General features: G+C 46.1%; 1 long non-coding RNA gene across 1 annotated transcript; it reads left to right on the forward strand.

The window, feature by feature from the left end:
- The first annotated feature begins 302 nt into the window (after nucleotides 1-302).
- LOC140003491 (uncharacterized) lies at nucleotides 303-9,418 on the forward strand. The gene is made up of 4 exons (XR_011812264.1): nucleotides 303-383; nucleotides 2,784-2,852; nucleotides 3,628-3,760; nucleotides 4,609-9,418. It is a non-coding gene; the product is annotated as an uncharacterized lncRNA (long non-coding RNA).
- The last annotated feature ends 3,376 nt before the right edge of the window (nucleotides 9,419-12,794 follow it).

The following is a 12,794-nucleotide window of genomic DNA, read 5'->3' on the forward strand; positions in this document are numbered from 1 at the left end:
AGCACCAACACTGCGTCAGCCTGATGCTGGAGGTGCAAGGAACACGTCTGCAGACATCTGAAAAGGTTTGCACAGCCCTGTGGCTGCACAGATCTCCAGATCTGTGCTTGGACACATAACTCCCTGGTTATGGGGATGCTCAGCTGTGGAGGCACACCCAGGAGAGCTTAGGGATGGTTATAGCACTCGTTGAAATAATTAAAGCAGCTCAGGTGAGAAAGCTATCTGGTCAGTCACATCTGAAATTAATTGCTAGGGAAGGCTGCTGCAATAGCCTCTTAGCTTATAAATGATTTTTTTTTTTTTTTTCTAGCTCCTTGCACAGCGGGCTGCTCGGGCTGCTGAACCCAATGGACCTGTGCAGACTGGTTCCAGATGATAAGGTAACAGATTGAGATTTATTTCTAAAGGTGTCCCACAAACAGGAAGAGACTGCACCGTTCTTCACTTCTTATTTCTTCGCAAAATATATAGAAAATATAAAAATGTTGGCTTGTTGCTTCGGTATTTTTTCTGCCTAAGTTTTCTTTTCAAGCAGAAATGCCAAGCCTGGAAATTGTTGATTTTGTAGTGGTTTTGCTGAAGAGTCAGCGGAGAAATAAGAATTTTGTCAGATCTGAACTAAAGGGCAAGGAAACATATCTATTCCCCTTACTGCTTCTCTGCTGCTTGAGCTAAACTTTTTTTTTTTTCTATCATAAAGCAGACAAAAGTCATTTTAACAGAGTAGCAAGAACAGAAATTGATTCTAAGTTAAATTTTTAACCCACTGCTATATTACTTTTATAGTACTACTGCAAGATTTTCTGTTTCCCACAGAAAGTTCAGGAAAACAAATGCTTGAAATTCAGAATTCATAAGCAAAAAAAAAGCAGGACAAAAAATATTGTTTAGCAGAGGGCATTCAGCTTCTCTTTTCGCACAAGCAGCTAGCAATGGCTGTCTATTTTTGCAATAGCAAAAGCTGTTCTTGCAACTTGAAGGCAATTTTTAAGGATCCTAAATTACCTGGAGAAATAGAAAGGAGGACTTTCAGCTTCCTTTCTGCCTTTCACTTCTGCGTAGATTTTTCTTGTTTGAGGACTTTATTGTTAGAGGATGCAGGATATCAATCCCTTGAATTATTTATATATTTCATGAGAGGTTTGGAGCCAACCTTTTAGACTCAAATCCACATTTGGCCAACGTGCTTTCAGCTCGCAAAGAGGTTTTTTTATAACGAGCTATTAAAATACTGTCTCAGTGCACTTGTCCCTGCAGAATGATGGCAATGATACAGCACCAAAACATGGAGAGTCCTTGCAGCTATAGGAATCTCCAGGGAAGATTCCTACATTTCCTATAGTGTCCTATAGACTATAGGCTCCTACAGAGCCTCCTTCCGAAGGGAAGGGAAAGGAAGGGAAGGAAACAAGCTTTGGGCTTCCAGGAGAGCCCATGGCCCCCCAGCCAGTGATATTTATTGCTTCTTCCCTACGCCAAGCAGTCCTGGTTGGCACGCACACAGCCCTACTTTTATCTTCCTAAGATGACTTTTTATTATGTTGCAAGTAAAAAAAATAAATGTTTATTGTTATAGCCTGCTCTCAGACACGTGTTTTGCCCTTGGCTGAATGCACTGGGCTACCACTCAGCCAAAGCCCCTGTAAAAGTGCGCCGGATTTGGCCCACCATATTAGCAGAGGCTTTGTCTGCACTAGTAAATATAAACACGAGCTGAAGCACCAGCCCGTCTGTCATCACCTGTACTGCCTAATTGCTAGCTAGGGTTGTTAATTGGTTAGGAAAATAACGTCCAAGCAGTCCTTTTGCTGCCAAAGGCACCACCGCTGTGATTCATGGTGGGATGGTGGTGGCTTTTGGTCACCAACACAAGGGTGATGCTGGCACCGATGCAGGGGTCTCGTCTGCTTGCTGCACAGCAATTTTCAGTGAGTTTCCCCTCGCCCTAGTGCCAAGCTGACAACTTTTGTGATGATTTTTGGAAGACACACCTTCTACAGTTCCCATTTGGCCTCACGGTGCTCAAGCGAGGCTCCATGGAGCAGGTTCTGCGTGGCCTGAACTGCGATAGATTTACACAGGTGACATTTCAACACCAACAAATCTGAGGGAGATTATAGGATTAACATCCACCCTGAAGGTAACAGGGGCGGCTGAACCTCTCGATGAGACCATACCTGTGCATTTTATACTTGTGACCAGGAAAATAGGAGATCAGGTTAAGGAAACCAGCTCTGCTATTGAAATGCCCCTGATGAAAGTGCTCCAGAATGGATTTGGTCCCTGGCTATGACACTGATTTGAAGCAAACCACGCTCTGTGACTGATCCTAGCTGCTGTTGACATGTAAATTCACTCTGAGGATGTGGGCTAAAGCCCAGGATTCACTCCAGGTTCAGCAAAATGCACCCTATGGAGTGCAGCACCGCTCCTGGCAGGAGATGGCATTTCCCAGTTCGCTGCTGTGTAAGGAAGGGGAAGCAGCTCTGGCACCAGCTTGCTCCAGGCCTTGCTACACAGACCATGGCTGTTCTGTGACAGCAGACTGATCCGGATACCAAAGTTTGCTTTGCTCAAGGAGAAAAAAATCAGGCTGGGCAAGCCCATGAGGATGGCAGAGGTGTCCTCCACAAGAGCATGGCGCTCTGCCCATCCACACCTCCAGATGTCTCCTCCATCAAGTTAAGCATCCCTTCGAAACCTGGCAGCCCCCAGACAGCCATTCCCTGCCTGTTATTTCAGCAAGTTCTTGACGAGCCGTTTTGTTTTCCTTTTACAAGGGGACCTAGCAGAGCGACCTGCTCCTGATATGAGCCTGTTGGGACTTCATCATTTGGATTCCTCTCCTTGTGAGTGCCTTTAGAGATGCAACACGTCTCCCTCCTTAGCCATACTTTGCCCGTGACACTTGTTTTTTTTATTTTGCAGCTGGGTGTTGGCTCGCTTTCCTTTTGGTTGAAACCCTTCTTACAACGAAACTGCTTTCTTCTGCTAAATGCCCACACTTCCAACACACCTCCTAAAGCCTCATCATTTCTGTGAGAGTGGGATCTATTGCAGATGATGCTTTTAGACGAGAATCAAACACTTTCTTGTTATTCACTCAGTGCATAATAGATGCAGTGAATTCCACACACACTCCTGTTCACTTTGCGGAGGCAAGGGCAAAGATAAGAGGACGTCTTGGGGATGAACAGATGCTCCCGGTGTCTGGCACCTACCTGTCCAGGGGCTAGGCTGTGCAGTAATTACGTGGTAAATACACCCAGACAAAGTCGTTCATCAGAGATTTGCTATGTCTCTGCCACAACCTACCACACCCACTCCCCTCTACTTACTATCCCCCCTCGGAGCATCTTTTATAAGGACCCCTCTAGTTCCCAGCTGAGGGCTGGCACGTCATCACACCATGCAACAGAAAAACATTTTGTTCTTGAGCTGTTCTGGATGTACAGCAAGCCAGCCAGCCTTCACAGCCCATGCTTTTCAGCCAGCTATTTGGCTTCCTTCAGCTATCAAACGGGTGTACTGAAGCAGATGAGATTGCCCCAGATTTACACAGGTAGGAACGAAAACATTGCTGCCTGGGATTTTCAGATGACTAAAGTGCCTTTGTGTTTTCAGATCAATCTGCCGGAGAGTGACAGGTGCAGCAGAGAGAAGGAAAATTTCATACTTGGATGTCACTGCAGAAATAAACCGAACCCAGATTATAAGGGGAAAGTAATTGAAAACAGTTTGGGAAGGGGGAAAAAGGGTAAGTCATTCTCTGGTCTGTGCACAGACGTTTATTAATATGGTATTCAAGAGAAATGCTACTCTCCCTTTGCAGTATCTTTTGCACAAAACCCTAAAGCAAAATTGCCTTGGCTCTGTCAGCACCGAGATTGCTGCTTTTATTTAGCACTGGCTCTGGTGACATTGGGCTTGCCGGGTTTCTTGCCCCACATCTGTCCAGTCCCACCTGACACAGTGGCTCTCTGGGGATTCAGCTCCCTCTCCAGGCTCAATGGGAGACTTTCACAGGTCAGGAGGGCTTTGGCCCGTGTGGGTTGTGCCATTTCCCCAACAAGAGCACAGCTCTGCTGCTGAAAAGATTTTCTGGCCAGCACAATCGCATTTCCACGAGGGCTTTTGCCAGCTTTGCTATATTGGTCGGGGACAGAGAGCGGGCTGAAGGTAAATGACAGTCTTAGAGATAGGGCTGTGCCAGAAAAACTTTTAGTGTGGCTTCGCCTTACAGGCTGTCATTCAGGTGCTGTGTCGCTGGTTATTTTTAGTCTGCCTTTGCAACACGCAGGCCTGTACCTTTCTCATGAGTAATGTGAAATCTGCCAAGTTCAGAGTGCACATTTTAATTAACTCAGTGTTTGCTCAAAAGAAAATGATACCGCTGCACTTTAATTTGATAGCTGGAGTTATACTTGCTGGGTGTTCACTCCTGACCCGCAAGCCCTCATATTTAAAGCAAGGCTGGGGGGGAGAAAGACATTTTTGGCAAGGAAAGTGCTGCCTTCAGGCTATTAATGCATCTTAATCCCCAACAGAAAATGAAATCACTTTGGGCAGGTGCCAAACAACACAATAACTTCCCTCTGATTTCAGGGAGGAGTACTTCTTGAACAGCCTCTCTTGCATGAAGTAAGATCTAGACTCCCGGGGCTCGGTTCTGCTCTCAGTTTACATACATTTTACACCAGCACAAAGGCGGTGTCTGAGTAGAGTTTCCCCAGCTTAACAAGAGAAATCCAGCCCTCGTTGGTGCTGTTATTTATTGCTTGTATTACAGCTCGGGGCCCGTATTTACTGTTGCTGGCGCTGGGCTTTGTGCCTGCAGAGCCAGTGGGCACATTTTTCATCTGATTGGGCTTTTGAGCGTGATTACCTTTAAACTCCATCATTTCCCAGTCCCCTGATAGCGTGACTCAGGAAGAAAGATGTTTGAGCCTCTCCCTGCAAGGCAGAAGGTTTGCAGCAGCCATCGGGCTGCTGAAAGAAGCCAAGCAGCAGCCTCTTTCCCACTGACTTCTCCCAGGGTCCTGCATGGTCCTGTTCAGCTGATCTGCTGCTGCAGGGCTGACAAAAGGGGCTGCAGCGCTTCTCTTCCTCCTCTGCTGCTCCCTCGGAGGCTTCTGGCCACCTCTGACCTGTCAGATGGAAAGAGCAGACCCCTTTCAGTAAGCCCCACCTTTCCAGAAGTCCAGTAAGAGGACGTATCGGGCTGTTTTGTGTGGCTGTGCTGTTGTGGCTGGATGGGAGCAGAGGGAGGAATGATTTATGATGGGTACTGCCTCGCTGGGGTGCGCACACGCACTCCTCTTGCTGAGGTCTGTGCAAGGAGCCAGACCCTGACCTTCACAGCCCCCCTCGAGCGCTTTCCCTGCTTCTGCTTTGGGGTGAGCAGAGTCCAATTTCTGGAAAGACAGCAAAAGAAGTGGGGTGGAGCAAAGCCTTTTGTGATCCGTGGGGACTGGAGAGGCTGCAAGGGCAAACGGGGTGACATAATGCTGTGGAGAGGAACAGAGCACGCATGGAAGCTCTCCAAAGGAAAAAGTTTATGCACAAGCCCAAATTTTCTAGGAAAAAAGCCCCGGGCAGGCTGAGACAGATAGTGGGTGGATAGCTGAGGCAATAACAAAAACTGCCTTGGAGATGTGCTGAAGGAAAAGATCTTAACAGGACCCAGCCAGAAAGAGACACAGAGAAAATCAGGAATGAAGAACAATTTAGCATTTGAACAGAGGTTGTTTGGACAACACAGGCATCTAGGAGCCCTTGCTAGTGCTGGACATGGGGCGGTACCTCCTAAAACAGAGAGGCACAGACAGCAGATAGGCATGCACATTGCTGAGAGAAGAGGGAGCGAGCAGAAAGCCTGAGCCACATCCAGGTTTTAAAGGGAAACACGTAGCAAAGGCACGCCAGCAGGACACTGGTGCAACACATGGCATTGCGCAGAGCACCAAGCGGGCTTTGCTCTCGGTAGTCTGTCTGCGTGAGGCAGGCTAAAGGAAAAAAACACATCCTGAACCACCCCGTGAACTCCACCGTGAGAGTGGAGCGACGCAGAGATGGCCTGTTTGGCACAGCAGGGAAGTACAGAGTTTCATGCAGATATATATCAAAATGTCGAATATCTCAAGTTCTGTGCTATAGAAATGCCAGCAAAACCAGTCCTGGGACCAAAAGCCTTCGGTTCGTGAAATCTGATAAACAATCCCGGTCAGCTGGAGGAAATGAAATACTTTCCTGGATTTTCAAGGCATGGGGTAAGGTGGAAAACACACTCTGCTGCGAGGGAATTGATTCAGCAGGAATTGCTGAGGATGACATCCCCAGGGTCCCAGCACAGCCCCTCCCTGCAACAGAGCAGCAGCTACTCAGAATTATGAACCTGCTGGCACACACACAGTGGCACCCACCACTGGCACGACTGAGAAAGGACTGCAGGAGAGAGCCCGTGCTGTAGCTAAAGACGGATGAGAGAGTGGAGGAAGCACTGGGCTGATTTTGCACAATAATCACAGGAAAAAATGGAGAAACCTCATTATTATCCATAGCTGCATAGACTACTGAGACACAAAGAAAGCCATAAGGAAAAAACGGTGCTATTTACGGCCCAAGATGAGGTCACCTATCTGTTCTCTACAGCAAATGCACGCCGTGTGCTAAACATTCAGTCTGGGCACTGGCAGTTTGGGCTGGACCACGGAAGGAGGATGCTGATGACTTTAAGAAGGCAGAACTTCAAGTGCCTGCTTCTTAAAATATCGCCTGTCTTAGAGATATGCCCCAAATTATTCACAAAATAAAGACTGTGAAGAGCCGGAGCCACTCCTGATGATATTCTTATGCATGACAGACCCAGAGAGAAACATGACAGAAAAATAAAAAACACCCTAATAGCATTACCTACGAGAAGCAGAGAATGTATTCTAAAATTAAGCCACAGCAAAATGCAAATCCACCCAGAGGAACCGAATTGTTTTGGCCACACTGCAGAAAGAGAAGGCATCAGGTTTGATTCAAAATGAAAACAGCAGCAAACGAACAGCAGCCTCCCTCTGGAAGTCAGCAACTGCGCGAGGAATATTGACGCAGCCCTCAAGATTTATACCCCAAATAGCATAAATTCACTGCTCATAACTGGGGAGAGGGTATAAAAGAGGAAGGGGTAGTGCAAGGAAACAGTTGCTTTGAAAGTGGGCTAAATCATGGTGAAAGCAAGGAAAATACCACTTCAGACAGGTAAAGTAATAGGAAGAGCTCTGGTAGCATATGGATGAACTGAAGGCAATGCTGCAAAGCTATTTTCCTAGGAAAGCACTAGTTTGCCATTGCCTGGATGTCAGGATTTTATCTGTCACCTACTGGACGACAGGCTAAGACTGTAAGTAAATCACAGGCCCCTAGGAAAAAAGTTCTTCACAAGCCTCATGCTTCTGTACCACCAAGCCACATCATTCTAAAATCAGAAAAAAAAATCAACTTAAAAGTGAACAAAATAATCAAGGAAGTCAAATTCTTCTAGAATGACTTCAAGGAAGAAGCTGTTTCAGGAAAGAAATTTCTTACAGACTAGGGAGAAAAGAGGAGGAAGAGTTTGAGGAGGAAATACATGTGAAAGTCCAGCACTACAGTGCCTACAAATAAGTTATTAGAAATAGTGAGAGAAGCAGAGTGTGGGATGTGCTGGATTTTAGAAAGAAACAAGGAAAGCAGACTGACCTGCTCAAGACTAACAAGCTCCCTTGGCTCTTGGAATGAGAAAAAAAAAAAATGTCTGCAGAGAAAAGGCTAAGGCTGAAGGGTAAGGACAAACAGTGATTCCTAGGAAAATGGATACAATGAACCGGAAAAAAAAAAAAGGTTGGTAAGAGGCATTTTGCTGTAGTGCCTTCCAAAAAGAAAGTAAATGGTAAACATAATTTTTTGACATGGCTTGAAAGCATGAGTAGAAGGAAATATCAGGCATTGTGGCTCAAATGGAAGCAGTCCTGCAAGGAATGAATCGTGTGTTGTGTTATTGGCAGCAACTGACAATTGCTGTATTCAGTACAGGGGTTACCGCAGCCTGCTTATTGTGAGTTATTGTCAGGAGGTAGGTTTTGTTTAGCTACGCCATTAGCTAACATATTTTCCATCAGTGTGGCAAATCCCACAAAGACAATATTAACTCGGTCTAGAACAATGTCTGCGGTTCTTCAGACAAAGATAGCGGGGTGGGATGTCTTAGGAGAAGTCCCTGGAACATCAAGTGCTGCCTGTGTGATCAATGTGTCAAGCGCTGGGGTCATGAAGAGCCCGGGAGCCAGCTATTGATGAAGACATGCATTGAATTGTACAGCTAATGCTTGTTATGATTTACGATTTCTGAGCTGGTCTTAGAAACATTGTCAGCAGCAGGAAGGCCATTTAAGCCAGAAGGGACATGCTCATCAAATGACACAATAGAGTTTATACGCAATAACAAGCTCTTCTTCTTCCATCCACTACCTCCTCCAGCTGCCCCTTATTTGAATCAAATTACAGCATATGTTATCATCTGAGCTTCTTTATTTGTAGAGGGGATGTAGAGATGGGCAGGTAGGTTTTAAGACTGGAAGTGGTACTGGGATCCAGTTTCCTCTTGTATGTGCACACCCATGTATGTGGATCCAAACCATAATTCAGTGGATGGATGTTAAGTACTTTACAGATGAGCAAATTAAGGAAGCATTAGCTACAGGATTCGAGGGAGAGGTGACAGGGGTGCCAGCCAGTGACCACTGAAGTCCTGCATGTGCTCCCAGTGCTCAGGAGGGTCCCAGGCAGCCACCAGGCAGCTGCAAAGGAGCCAGGAGCTGCCTCCTTCCCTGGATTAATTCCTAAAATGTGGAGAAGGAATTAGAGACTAAGAGGGGGAGACTTAAAGTCAGAGACACTGCAGATAACGCAGGGTTATGTTTGCTGGGAACGCTCCACATTTACTACCTGCAAGCTGAAGTGCTTTAATCAAGCACAAGTTGAATGCTCAGGACGTTGGGAGACAAGTGAAGTTTTGTGGCTTTGAGCTACAGGTTCTCATCGTCTGTGATCTCTTTAAGCTGTTCTCTGCCTCCTTTTCCACACTGTAGATGAGGATGTTCGATGGTACTGGTTCCAGTATTGCCCCCCTAAGGAATATTACTCCTCACTGATGGAGTTAGGCTTGATACATGGACCACAACACCTCGAGCCCACCTGTCCAGCCTGCTTTCACCCACTTTGTAGCCCACCCATCGTTCCCCATTGTGGCTACAAGGATCCTATGGGCCTTTGTTCTAGTCATTCAACGAGACCAGCTCCTAGGAGGAATATTAACTCTACCCTAGCCAAAGCCAGGGCACACATTTGGCCATATCTTCTCTGCTGGCAGGAGATCAGCTGGATTAAAGCTCTCTGGAAAGTGGTGGAGTGGAGACGCAGGGCCAGGAGTTGCACATGGCAGTAAAACTGTCAGGGAGTTATGGCGAGGGGCCAGAACCACAAGCTGCGCTGTGCCAGTCACAGATGGGAAGTGGAAATTTGTGACGTTTTGTACTTCAACCCAAAATCTGAACAGATTTTCAAGAGACCACATTAAAGAAAAAAAAAAAAAAAAAAAAAAAAAGATTGTCTCTCTCACCCTGGCTTAAGGATCCTGCCAAATTTCGTAGTCTTGCTGCAACCCTGCAAGCGTGGAAAGAGAAAAGGAAAGTAGCAAAATGGTAGGGGAGGAGCTTTTTTACTTCTTCTTAAGGAATGCGTCAGGCTGCCAAGATTTAGGAGTGTGAACTCCTCTGTAAAATCAAAGGAATGAGAATCCAGAAATTTCATCCAGGCTCCGCTGGCTATTTGTAACAGTTAGCCAAAGCAACCAGGTAGCTGTAGCTCAAAAAGTTCTGGTGTTTGTGCTGATAAATCCAAACAGGGAGCAGGGATCAAAAGGAAAAAAAGGGATCCAAAGGAAAAAAAAAATAAATGGAGATGCCTCCTCTCTCTAATCTAAAGTTCTTGCTTCAGCTATCTGCATTTCTACCCCGTTCTGGAATGGCTGGAAAAACAAGTCTGTGCTGTTAAAACTATTCTTTTCCCAAGCCTTCTTTCAGAAAGCAAGGATGCTATTTCTGTAAGAACTTAAAAGGAAATACATGTCTGAGACGGGGAGCAAGAATGGAAAATTTCAGTACAAACGGTGAATGTTTGGCAGTTGGGAGCCGGCGGGGTTTTGTAACACGCTGTAAGAGAGGGGTTGTCTCCTTGGCTCTACCAACAGGCACGTTTCTAAGGAATAAAACTGTACCTGTTGTAATGGGTTTTTCTTTTGCAGAAAATGCTCCAAAAGAGCATGTAGTGGAGAAGCAGCAGTTATTTTTCAGGCAGAGTGAAGTGCGTTCCCCTAAATATCTGTCCCTACCTCCTCTTTGTTTTCCTTGTTCCAGCCCTGGCTGAACTCTCTCAGCACAACTTTTTCTTCCTCTTGCTGCACTCAGCCTTCCCAGCTCCAGCCCACTTCCTTCTGCCTTTATTTTACCAAGATCACTCTTGCCAGCCGTGTGGAAAGGGAAACAAATATCCTCAGCTTGAGTTTTCTGTGCTCTAGGGGGCTTGGAAATGATGGGAAGCTTTGGTTACCTGTCCACGAGGAAGGTCTGCTGATGGTGAGGACTGTCATTAGAAACGCAGGGTATGACCCAAAAAGTATCAATTTCTCTGCAGATAATCCATTGCTTTCCCCAAGGATGGGTAGCTGATTTTCTCAAGAGGGCTTTGCTTTATTATGTTATGAAGCTTATGGTATATATACAAATGCTGAAAGGAGGCCTTTCCACTATAAAGCAGTATTTTTATTTGAAAGGTAATCAACAACGTGAACGTAAAAGGGAGCTGATGGCATATCTCCAAGCCATCACATCAGTTGGAGGCCACTGAGATGTCCCGTACACTTTCTGCATGCTGGGTGGGCACGTGGGTATCACCTCTATTCCTCACAGGTTGGCTGAAAGCAACAGCAAGAGTTCCTTCAGAGGGTGGACAAGTTTGCCCATTTGATTCACAGCTGGAGACAGGAAGCCTGTCTCCTTTCTGTGCTCCTATGGTGCTTTGTCAGTTGCCCAGGCAGCTCGGAGAAGGAAGGGCATTTTCCTGCAGTGAAGAACTGAAAGGCAAGGACAAGATGGGAATTAAACGGTTTATATTGGGACAAGCCTCCTAGGGCTGAAACAGGGAGACTTTGGGACTTTTGGGATTCTGACTGAGAAAACAGGACTGGGTCACACCGTCACTTGGACCCACTGCGCTCTGTGCCCACATGGCACTGCTCCTCCTGCCCACAGGCATCCGTGGGACACCCAGGCAGCATCCTCTCATCATGTCAGGCCCCTTCACAGAGGCTGTCATGGTAAAGGCTCCAGCTCCATTGTTGTTCTTGGTGGGTGTCCATCGGATATCACAGCATGGGGTTTTGTTATTGCTGCTGTTGTTTTAATTTTTTGTTTAACTTTCTTGTTCTGAAAGACTCAGAAAGGACAGATGAGAGCCTTGCCAAGTTGAAATGCTTCAAACCATCAGGACATGGAAGGCTATTTCAGATTGTCCCATGCTCTGCAACAAAACCCCAGGTGACTCCCCCTCATCTGTTGTTCTTCAGGAGCTCTGTACATTGCCCTTGACATATATTGTCAGCGTGCTGTCACCTCAGCTGTGACAATCCTGCTCTCCGCTTTCCTTTCTCTTCCCTCCCCTTTCTTGTGGGCTGATGTCTGTCTCCTTCTGGGTGACACATTTACCTCCTTCACTGAACAGTCCCTCGGGCGACATGTGTGTGCACTTACCGTGTGGTCTGATCACGGGCTGCAGCGGAGACAACCTGTACCTGCGGCGACTGCAGTGTGCCCTCTGCTGTCTTGCTATCTGCGCAGTCCAGCGTTTCAGAGATCTACAGGAGCTGAGCCTCTGTCCACAAGCAAAATCAGTTCTGACTCCCCTGTCCTTGTACTCCATTTGCAATGGGTTGTCAGAGGTGTCCTCCCGAAATGAGGACGAAATGTGGAAGGTCCTCTGCAAATGGGTTTTGCATAGCTCTCAAAATGGGTTTTGCCTAGCTCTCTTGGATGTGCACTGTGCAACCTGAAACACTATTGAGACCCCAATCCTAAACTTTTGTACCTGGAGCAGTGTTTAAAGGCATTAAAATGTAAATAAATGCAGGTTTTTGAAAAGAAAAACATCCCATGCAGGGGATCATGTGTAACCTACACAACAGAAACTTCACTCTTTTATCACTCGGTATCACCCTCCCACTGAAGGACAGATAACATTTTTTAAATTCTTCCCTTTCTGTGGCTTTTATCACCTGTCCTGTCTTTACACTCTTTGAAGTCTCCCTCCAGATCTGAATTCTAAGTTTATCTGCCTCAGTTCTGTCGTGTTTCCTCAAACATCAGTGTTTATTTCATTTTCTTTTTTCTTTTTTTTTTTCTTTCTTTTTTTTTTTTCCTGTCCCCTGTTCTTGCTTCTTGGTTGCAAAAGCTGCTATCTCTCCTTGAGCATCCCGTATCTCTCCTTATACATGTGTGAGCTGACAGCTGATCTATTGCCTTCTTACCAGAGTGTCTCATCTGTTCAGAACAGATTTCACTCCAGCAGCATATCTTGGCAGCCACAGAAAAATCACCATTGCTTTGGGGAAAATGCCTGATCTTTGCTCTGACTGAACAACGGAACTAAGTTGTTTGTAATTTTGTTTACCATTGCGGCATAATGTTTGCAAGAAAAGGCAGAACAAGATA

Source organism: Anas platyrhynchos, chromosome 1, assembly GCF_047663525.1.
Source record: "Anas platyrhynchos isolate ZD024472 breed Pekin duck chromosome 1, IASCAAS_PekinDuck_T2T, whole genome shotgun sequence".
NCBI lineage: Eukaryota > Metazoa > Chordata > Aves > Anseriformes > Anatidae > Anas > Anas platyrhynchos.